The following is an 11596-nucleotide window of genomic DNA, read 5'->3' on the forward strand; positions in this document are numbered from 1 at the left end:
ATCAGTAATAATCTTTTTCTCTAACACATTAGGGTGCAACCTTACCAATTCCTCCCTAGCCACTCTAGCCTCAGCAGACACATTATTAACCCCGCCGACAGTAGTCGGCGGGGTTATTATTAACCCCGCCGACAGTAGTCGGAGGGGTTATTATTTTCACCTGCGTCAGTCTGTGTGTGTGTGTATCTGTCTGTCTGTCTGTCTGTGTGTCTGCAAGATATCTCAAGAACCAATGGATCGATTTGGACCAAATTTTGTACGTGTTGCCAATCACCCAGGAAGGAAACCATTAAATTTTGGAGGTCAAAGGTCAAAGGTCAAGGTCATGGCAGAGCTTCGAAATTTTCGCCCAATGTATTTTAATAGGGAAAAGGCAGGGTTTGCACTCGTTAGAGTGTCCCTGTCTAGTTCATACTATGAATTCTGGCAAACACTGTAGCAAGGGCTTCTGCTTTCTCCTTGTCCGTTCCCATGACTTCATCATTAAACTTGATAGCTGGTAAGGAATATTCCCTCCTAATTCCCCCCATTCTTCTAATCATCCCCCACACTTCATTAATTGCCGTATCTCTTCCAATAGTGTCACAAAATCCTCTCCAAGGCTCCCTCTTTGCCTTTCTAATCACCCTCCTAACCATAGCTTGGGCTTTTTTATACTCAACTAGATCAGTGAAAGAGAAAGTAGACTTAACCTTTTTAAAAGCCTTATTTCTTACCTGTATTGCTTCCTTACACTCATCTGTCCACCAGGGCACCATTTTCCGCTTCCCACTGCCTGACGTTTTCCCAATGAATTCTAAAGCAGAAGAATGCAATATCTCTGTAACCTTACTGTTAGCCATATTAACATCCTCATACACATCCAAATTGAGGCACATCAGCCTAGTACTACAATTTGAGGTAAAATCCTCCCATTTGGCCTTTTTAAAATCCCACCTGGGGAAGATTACTTCCTCAATCTGAACAGATCCCACTCCAATTTCACACAGGATGGGGTAATGATCACTACCAACACTGTCATCCTGCAATACATTCCATTTAGAGCATCTTGCATACTGCACAGACACCAGGGTGAGGTCGATAGCTGTCTCCCGCCCACTTGAGACATCAATTCTGGTTCCCCTCCCATCATTGAGGCAAATTAGATCTCTTTCCTCTAGCAACTCCTCAATTACCTTACCATTACTATTGGTGTCTGTGCTCCCCCAAAGGGTGCTGTATGCATTAAAATCCCCACACCATACCATCTTGTGGGATACATCCCCCAGGAACTTATCAAGAACATCTTTGTGTAGGACAACGCAGGGATTGTAATAATTAACAATCAAAAAGGTGGAGCTACCTATCCATACCTCAATAATAATTCCCTCTACCTCCCTACTTACCTTTATTATTCTATATCCCAACCCCTGCATGATAAATAAAGCCACCCCTCCACCAGGGCCATTATCCCTGTCCCTACGCACAGCTACATATCCTTGTAGGACAAAGTCCAGGTGAGGCCTAAGCCATGTCTCCTGAACACATATAACATTTGGCTTAATATCCAAATCGTCAACAAATTTCTTAAACTCCTGCCCATTAGAGCAAAGACTTCTAGCATTCCACTGTCATGCTCCCAATGCATTTTCTATTAGGTTTTATGTGCTCGCACAAGCAGCGTGCTTACGTCATACGCCTGTTGCGCCGCGCAAGTGTTGCCAGATTGTGCATTTTGGCGGGTTTTGAACATAATTTTGGGCTGGAAAACGCAACTTGCGCGGGAAATGTGTGAACATTCTATGAAGATGGCGGCGAGTGTTGAGTGCAATACGATAGCGTCTCTGAAAGAAGCTCCCTTTAGTCGTCGTACCAATGAGGAGAAAACGGCAATCAAACAGCTAGGACCTCCTAGACCGAATTTAAACATCAAGCAAGTGTCTACGAAGGGGGAGAAGACCTACTCAAGAGGTTTTAACAAGAACTGGTACCACCGGAAAACTTGGCTAGCTGGCTGTGATGTAGTCAATGCTCTTTTTTGCTACTCTTGCGTTCTCTTCCACCCTGGAAGTAGCACAGCAGACGGTACAGTGATATCTGATATTTGAATTTACTAGGCAAAAGTTGTTTGTGTGTGTGTATGTGTGTTACCAATGGCAGTTTAACATTGCCATGTTTTTGTTTTACCAATGGCAGTTTAACATTGCCATGCTTGGAATATTTCAGTAGCCTCAAGTTCTCTCTGACTTGGTGTAAATTAAGCATATTTTCAGTTTTTATATATTGTACAGTATGTGTTCATTGGAGCCAGCAGCACCTTACCTTTTTTCCAACTTGTTAAGCCAAGTTGCACTGACTACAAAACCTTGTGTAACCTTGTGTGTATATAGCTAAATAACTAAAGCCTTTTGTGTTCATTGACATGCTTGTGGGCGGCACGGTGGTGTAGTGGTTAGCGCTGTCGCCTCACAGCAAGAAGGTCCTGGGTTCGAGCCCCGGGGCTGGCGAGGGCCTTTCTGTGTGGAGTTTGCATGTTCTCCTCCGGGTTTCCTCCGGGTGCTCTGGTTTCCCCCACAGTCCAAAGACATGCAGGTTAGGTTAACTGGTGACTCTAAATTGACCGTGAGTGTGAATGGTTGTCTATGTGTCAGCCCTGTGATGACCTGGCGACTTGTCCAGGGTGTACCCCGCCTTTCGCCCATAGTCAGCTGGGATAGGCTCCAGCTTGCCTGCGACCCTGTAGAAGGATAAAGCGGCTAGAGATGATGTGATGAGATGACATGCTTGTAATACTTTAAATTTCCTTTTAAGGCATGGCTTTCTGGAGGAATTCTTGGGGAAAAAAACTGCAGAATTTATTTAGAATTATTATTTGTTGTTAAAATGGTGCAATTCCATATTTAAAAAAACCACATAATTAAGCTGCACATGTTTGTTTGATGGTTCTGCTTTTCTTCATCTTTTTCAAAACTTAAACACTTGTTTTGGATTTATATCCTGCCACTTTAATTGCATTCTTTAGAATTGAAGAAATTAGAATATGTTTATAATTAAGAATTTGTGTCTACTTATTATAGAATACTGGAATAATATGAGAAAATAAATGAGTAATGTCATATTAATTGATTGTGATGCCAGATGTTTTGTTTTGAAGGCTTCACAATGAATCTTCCTTAGTTTTAGCCTGGCAAGCCAGACTAAATGTGAATATTTGCCACTCGTAGGCAAAAATATTTTTGGCCGCTAGGCGGGTGGGTCTAGTTTACTAGGCTACCTTAGTTTGCCACCTTTAACTTGTTTAGTGTTGCCACCTAGTGGAGAGAAGAGATATTGTCTATATTGATATCTGAATTTACCAGGCAAAAACAAGTTCGGCCAATTGATTTGCTACCTAGGTCAATTTACTTCAGTCCTGTGGACATTTACGGTCCATGTAGACATAACGTGGGAAAATTGCTCCCCCTGAAAAAAAATTCAGGAGCCGCCACTGCTTCTCAGCATAACGCTCCTGTGCCTGCTTATCCAAACTTTCACAGTAGTGCTCCATCACTTCAGATGTCTAAATTCTTAAAAAATCAAAGCTTCTAAGCCCTCTAACGCGGAAATGAATCGGTGAATGTTTACTCTATGATGTGTACTCTATGCGCGCTCTGGAGCGAGTGACTTCCAAGATGGCTGCGCCGACCGCATGGTTACTATTTTTAGCATCATCTCGGAGCACTCTATTGTCAGTTTTCTAAAATAAAGATCAATGTCGGCAAAATCAAGCAAACAGAAGTATATAGATACATTAGACGACATCTCACGACAATGGTATGCAGCCAAACTGGCCTTGATTGGGGGAATTGACCCCTACGAAGTGGACAAAGATGCATTTTAAAGTGACTATGCAGGGCTGCCAAAGACTGAAACTGCCAAAGCCTGAAACTGACTTCATCAAACTTTAAAGGCTGTCTGATATATACAACTTTATATATTCACAGCGCGCCTTTTGGCGGATGCCGCCTGAATCGCGCAGATCCGGGGGTTTTTTTTTAGGGGGGGTGTTGGAGTGTCTGATTATAATTTCAAAGTAAATTCTGTATTAAAATTACTAAATAAGCAAATCCGTTACAGTCCATGAAATAGGAAGTATAAGGATAAGAAAAAAACAGTTTAAATTGGAAAGCTGCGCACATTTGCGCAGTCCTGCACACCGCTCGGGCTGCACAAATGTGCGCAGCTTCCTGATTTAAACTGTTTTTTTCTTATCCTTATGCTTCCTGTTTCATGGACTGTAACGGATTTGCTTATTTAGTAATTTTAATACAGAATTTACTTTGAAATTATAATCAGACACTGCAACACCCCCCCCCCCCCCCCCCCCAAAAAAAAAAACGGATCTGCGCGATTCAGGCGGCATCTGCCAAAAGGCGTGCTGTTTGCATCCCAAACACAAATTAAATCATACAGAATAGACCTAAAATGTTTTTCAAAAATGACCCTTGCGTGAGTGAAGCGACAAGTTTCAAATAGAAACGTGACAAACGAGCGATATTAAGTGTACATTACAATGTAAACGTACACTCAGCAGTTCCAATTAGGCATTCTCCAGAGATTGTTCACATGATGTTTTGGTTTCCAAAAACAAACTTAAACACAATTGATTGTTTATTTAAACAACTTACCACTTATAAAATGATCGGAGCAGACTTTGCTGTGTTTGGAAGGCTGATAATCCTTGCGGTTGATTCTCGCAAGCCATAGATTTCTCCTTTGTATGCTGAGTTTCTTTGTTTGCTCGCCTTCGTGCTCCCGTACAATAGGAATTCCATAAAAGCTCCGCTTGACGTCATCATCTGACCTATTACTACAGCCGTGAATACAACAGGTGTGCACCATTGCTAGCTTTAAATAGTAGTAATGTAACTATAAATGTAAATAATATATAAATGAATGTAACTCGCGCGCTACAATGTGTGCTCAGTGACCCGTACGGTAAGCTAGCCCTCCAAGATGGCCGCCACCAGGGAATCCCCGACTCTGTGACGTCATGTGAAAACTATCTATACCTAACCTTTCTGATTCTAAAGTGATTATGGGTGGTGATTTTAACTGTGTAGTGGACCCATTGACCAACAGGCAACGGCCACAGTTACATCAATCCAAAAGTAGCACCACGCTTAACAGCCTAATGAAAGGTTACAACCTTGTGGACATCTGGCGACTGTTGAATCCTACAAAAAAAGATTTCTCTTTTTTCTCATCAGTACACAAATCTCATTCAAGAATAGATTTCTTTCTTTTAGACTTCAGTTTGCTCTCTTCAGTTTCTGGTTCTAGTTATCACAATATTGTGATATCTGATCACTCCCCGGTTTCAGTAGATCTTCAACTGAACCATGAGGAGGTAAATTACAGCTGGCGACTAAATAACTTCCTTTTAAAGGATAAAAATTTCTGCAAATATATCACAGAGAAAATTTCATTTTACCTCAATACAAACGACAGGGGTGACGTAAATGATTCTACACTGTGGGAGACCCTGAAAGTGGTTATCAGAGGGGATATATATCATATGAAACTTCTGAAAGAAAACGCACTAAAAAAAGGTTAGCAGACATACAAAAAAGGCTTACTGAGCTGGAAAACAACTGCAAGATCTCTACTACTAACACTGAATTGCTAAACAGTATTGTGGCTCTAAGATACGAATATAACGACCTACAGTGGTGCTTGAAAGTTTGTGAACCCTTTAGAATTTTCTATATTTCTGCATAAATATGACCTAAAACATCATCAGATTTTCACACAAGTCCTAAAAGTAGATAAAGAGAACCCAGTTAAACAAATGAGACAAAAACATTATACTTGGTCATTTATTTATTGAGGAAAATGATCCAATATTACATATCTGTGAGTGGCAAAAGTATGTGAACCTTTGCTTTCAGTATCTGGTGTGACCCCCTTGTGCAGCAATAACTGCAACTAAACGTTTCCGGTAACTGTTGATCAGTCCTGCACACCGGCTTGGAGGAATTTTAGCCCATTCCTCTGTACAGAACAGCTTCAACTCTGGGATGTTGGTGGGTTTCCTCACATGAACTGCTCGTTTCAGGTCCTTCCACAACATTTCGATTGGATTAAGGTCAGGACTTTGACTTGGCCATTCCAAAACATGAACTTTAGTCTTCTTTAATCATTCTTTGGTAGAACGACTTGTGTGCTTAGGGTCAATGTCTTGCTGCATGACCCACCTTCTCTTGAGATTCAGTTCATGGACAGATGTCCTGACATTTTCCTTTAGAATTCGCTGGTATAGTTCAGAATTCATTGTTCCATCAATGATGGCAAGCCGTCCTGGCCCAGATGCAGAAAAACAGGCCCAAACCACGATACTACCACCACCATGTTTCGCGGATGGGATAAGGTTCTTATGCTGGAATGCAGTGTTTTCCTTTCTCCAAACATAACACTTCTCATTTAAACCAAAAAGTTCTATTTTGGTCTCATCTGTCCACAAAACATTTTTCTAATAGCCTTCTGGCTTGTCCACGTGATCTTTAGCAAACTGCAGATGAGCAGCAATGTTCTTTTTGGAGAGCAGTGGCTTTCTCCTTGCAACCCTGCCATGCACTCCATTGTTGTTCAGTGTTCTCCTGATGGTGTACTCATGAACATTAACATTAGCCAATGTGAGAGAGGCCTTCAGTTGCTTAGAAGTTACCCTGGGGTCCCTTGTGACTTCGTCGACTATTACACGCCTTGCTCTTGGAGTGATCTTTGTTGGTCGACCACTCCTGGGGAGGGTAACAATGGTCTTGAATTTCCTCCATTTGTACACAGTCTGTCTGACTGTGGATTGGTGGAGTCCAAACTCTTTAGAGATGGTTTTGTAACCTTTTCCAGCCTGATGAGCATCAACAACACTTTTTCTGAGGTCCTCAGAAATCTCCTTTGTTCGTGCCATGATACACTTCCACAAACATCTGTTGTGAAGATCAGACTTTGATAGATCCCTGTTCTTTAAATAAAACAGTGTGCCCACTGTAAGGGAATTTTTAATGGATGAACATTATTATTCTCTGTGTTTCTGTGTGTTGAGCTCAAGTGGCCTAGACTGAGAAAGATGTTTTTTCCTATGTTGTAATCGCTTTTCTGTGGCCTTGGTGGTAATGAGCAGGGTGCTTGAGTTCATCCTAGCTTGCATCTTCTCATGATGTAACCACCATTCCTGGCCTTGGTGGTGATAAGCAGGGTGCCTGAGTTCTCATAACTACGCATCCGCCCGCACGCCAGGTGCACGCTCTAACAAAGCTTCATAGAAAATCTTGAGCCAATCACGTGAAGACACAAGCAGTGAGCGAATGCTTTCAGAGTATAATAGATAACATTCCTAAAACACAACTCAGAGTGCGCGTACTCTTGGCATCATCAGAAGTGATGTCTTCTTCTATTCTTCTCTTTCCTTTCCTATTTTATATATCTTTATATGATCTACTATAATAAATGACTGAAAAGACAACTGTTAAGCGCTCTGAAGTGTTTATTAGAAATTTCCATTACAATTTGGCGTCCCCTGGGTGGGCCCTATGCGTCTGATCCTCGGACGACGGAACACTCCCAAGGCTACGGTGCGGAGCTGAGAACTCGGACGAGAGACCAGACCATCAGGGCTCACCGAACCAGTAAGTGATAACTTTGCATTCTTGTGTAAAGAAATTAGTGGAAACAGTATTTAAAGAATGATACAAGAAATGGACAGAGATTTGTCCTAGTATTTAAAAATGATATAAGAGACAGACAGAAGTTTGTCTGAGCCCAGGAGGACTGCTAAGCTGTGGTATCATCAATATGTTTGCAGAAAACGGATAAAACACAATTTTGAGACAATAAACTGCGAGTAGTTTATTGGGTTGTGTAAGAGAATTATCCGCCCAAGTGACGACTGGGTAACGGCTCACCTACTTGAGCGAAGGAAGTACGGGTGCGTGTCTCGACGGACTCACGTTCAGCGATTCGTAACTGGGAAAGAATTGAATCTTGCTCCCTTTGTTCTGTGTGAACAACTGGCCCGTCAGAGGAACGGGATAGAGAGGTTCGATCACGAAGTCGCAAAGACACACCGGTGTGCACGCAAAATATTGATGAATTAACAGAGTACTGTCCTCCTTCAAATTCTGAAACAGAGAAACAGATTTGTACACATGCGCGAGTTGTCTTTGAGGTTGTTGTGTTAAATGATGCCTACTTTAGCTTAAGGCAAATGTCAGATAAATTGTTTACTAATAAGAACACACCTAAAGGATTATTGTGTCGCATTTTTGGACATAGTCCAACCTGTTCTTCTTGTGATCCTAAAAAAAAAAAAACCTCAGCCGCTGTTGTCATAACCTATTGATATAACAGTGTACAATGAGGAACAGAAACAGTAAGTTAGGGAAAGAAAAGAAAAAGCAAGTAAGTGTGAAGCTACATGTGCTATAATAAGAATTGGCTGTTCCTATGACAGCCCAAACATCCAGTTTATGAAAACCTCGTATGGCGAGGATTATTTGGCACAGTTTGATATATGGGTAAAGGACTTAGGATTCCCTGGAAAGGGCAGTTTTAGTCCCAGGCAGATAGGACAGTTAGAAGAAAGTTGAAACAGAAGGAAAACTTTCAAAAATCATGATCAAGATGGGTATAGATTGGAGCAAAGTTTCCAAAGATTGTCCGGAAAAAGAAGATAATGTTAAGTTCTTAGGGGACTGGAGGGCGTTTTCTGCATGGAAAGAAGAAACACTTAAGAGAGACCCTGGATGACAGCTGATATCAAGGAAAGCATGGCTTCTCTTCCCAATGTGAGAGAGGTAGGAGGAAAGACATTTGGTAATGAGCTGTTGATATTTTGCAGAGAATTCCGACCGACCACCCATGAACTTCGCCGCCTACTCATGATCAAGATGGGTATAGATTGGAGCAAAGTTTCCAAAGATTGTCCGGAAAAAGAAGATAATGTTAAGTTCTTAGGGGACTGGAGGGCGTTTTCTGCATGGAAAGAAGAAACACTTAAGAGAGAGTACAAAAGAGAGAAACGACAGGCAGGGCTCTCACCCTCTTCTCAGTGTTTGAAATTTCAGATGGACCCTGACCTGGAGTCTGCCCCAACACCCCGACACACACTGCCTCCTCAGCAAGGCGGAACATCATTCCCACAAGCGCCTCACCCACAGAAAGGGGGAGAAGTCGAGACAAAGAAGAAAAAAAAATTGAGCCTCTGGAATCTCTCCCAGCCTACCAGCTGCCTCCAGCATCAGCGCCTCCCCTCGCTTCTCCATCACACATGAGATCCGGTCTTACATATGGCGATGGAAAAGATACTCTCCTGGACCTGACCACGTGCTCACCAGTGGGTCCACAAGGCTGTAACCTAAAGTCTGAAGTTCTTCATCTTCCAATGGTGGAAGTGGCTGGAGCTGATGGCGTGCTTTTAGTCCACAGACCCTGGATGACAGCTGATATCAAGGAAAGCATGGCTTCTCTTCCCAATGTGAGAGAGGTAGGAGGAAAGACATTTGGTAATGAGCTGTTGATATTTTGCAGAGAATTTCGACCGACCACCCATGAACTTCGCCGCCTACTCATGATCAAGATGGGTATAGATTGGAGCAAAGTTTCCAAAGATTGTCCGGAAGCTGACCAGCGAATGACTACACCAGACTGGAGCGCGGCTGGCAATAGTGAGTATAGAGATACCATCACTGCTCTCTGTGCTCGTCTGGATAGTGCTTTTCCTTTGAACATAGACATGACTAAGATCAGTATGTGTAAGCAAAAAGATGGAGAAGGGGTGTCAGCATTTCTCACCCGTCTCACTGCTGTGCATGAGAAACACAGTGGCCTGACCAGACCCGCGACCCTGGCTGGAGTGGAAGGCACTCCTGAGGTCTGGGAAGCGCACCTGCGGAACAGTTTCATGAGCGGTATGGATCCAGCAGTGGCCAAGTTAGTAAGGCAGCTCTGTCTCCTGTGGGAAACCACCAGTCTCACCAAGATCGAGCAGTACGCTGTGCATGCAGAAAAGCTGCTGAAAGAGAAGGAGAAGACAAAGTAGACACAAAGAGACCAAGATCTACACGCCGCCACTCTCACTCTTTTCCAGACTGTTCAGCCTGGAGAAAAAGGAACAAGAGGAGGAAGAGGTCGAAGTAGGGGCCGAGACAGGACAACCTGGAGTGACTCGTCCTGGATAAAAGGTGCAACCTGCTACAACTGCAATCAAAAGGGACACATTGCTCGAAATTGTCTCCACAGTAACAGGCAGAAGCCCCGTGAGGAGTACAGCAAAGCAGACTGATGGGCGGACTCCGGGAACGGGCCCCACACAGAGAACAGGGGAGGTAACACACACACACCTGATGATACACATACACATAGACAGGAGCATTCACATAACGTTAAACACATTAGTAGCAGCACCTGCATGCAACAGCAAGACTACACAGAAATGCCCGATACACCAGTCCAAATAAATACACCTGAAGTTGCATTAAGTTTGTTAAAATACACAACTACTCCCTTTTCTAAACTCCCTTGTATGCCCCTCACTGTGTGTGGGCATGTGTTAGCCTTTCTAGTAGATTCTGAAGCAGGACACTCAGTGATACAACATGGGGTACTTCCAGTAGACCCACCGCTCAGCTCAAATTCTATTCAGACGATGGGCATCTCAGGACGACCTGTAACTGAAACTTTCTCAGTCAACCTCCCATGTAAAAGCGAGGGAGGAATAGTTACGTCCCACTCATTCCTCATCTCACATACATGTCCAGTAAATTTGTTAGCACATGATTTAATGTGCAAATTAGAAGTAAATCTCACATCCACTCCAGATGGACTAACTATTGAAGTAAGTGAAATGTGCGGTGTGCAGTATGGGTTTGGAAGCCCCCTGTATGTGTATGTCTGGCGGCTCTGCTCAGATCAGCTCACACAAACTCCAAAACACCTTGTACAGCTCTCACGCTTGAACACCTCATCAGTTGACACAGATTATATGAAAGAGGAAGATTTACATTGCACAGCACATGTTCACCAAGGGCAAAATGTAGAGTTTGAAAAGACTTGGTTTGCAGACCCCCACACACGTGAAAGATTGACCCTCAAAACTACATATTGGTCTAAACATTATTGTGCTGTGCAGGTCCATTTCACTTGTTGTCCAAACAGCTGCATCATTGTTCATCGCAGTGTTCTCAAACATGTTATACGCGGCCTCGTGTCAGAGGACTTTGAGGTCGGCTGCTGCCAACATGATTTCTTTGACATCATTGATTCTATACCCCATGTCTCATTAGCAAAACCGCGAGCCGCCCATTGGAAAGACGTGGGGAAATGGGTCAGGAAGTGTGCAGTCGATGGCAATGAATGGTCCCAAACAGAGGACCCTAGTGTGGTGTTTTGTCAAAGGCTTGGGGTCTACAAACAAAGTCATGCTATGTGTGTGTATGTTAAGCGCAGCATAATATTAGCCACTGATGACCGGGATCCTGGGGACCCTGGCCATAGTGGCCTGTTTGTCTCTGTTTCCACAGGCATAACTCCAGCAGAGGTGCACCCCAAATTGGCGGGAGTTCCAAATTCCGTTTGGGCA

This window comes from Neoarius graeffei, chromosome 11, assembly GCF_027579695.1.
Source record: "Neoarius graeffei isolate fNeoGra1 chromosome 11, fNeoGra1.pri, whole genome shotgun sequence".
NCBI lineage: Eukaryota > Metazoa > Chordata > Actinopteri > Siluriformes > Ariidae > Neoarius > Neoarius graeffei.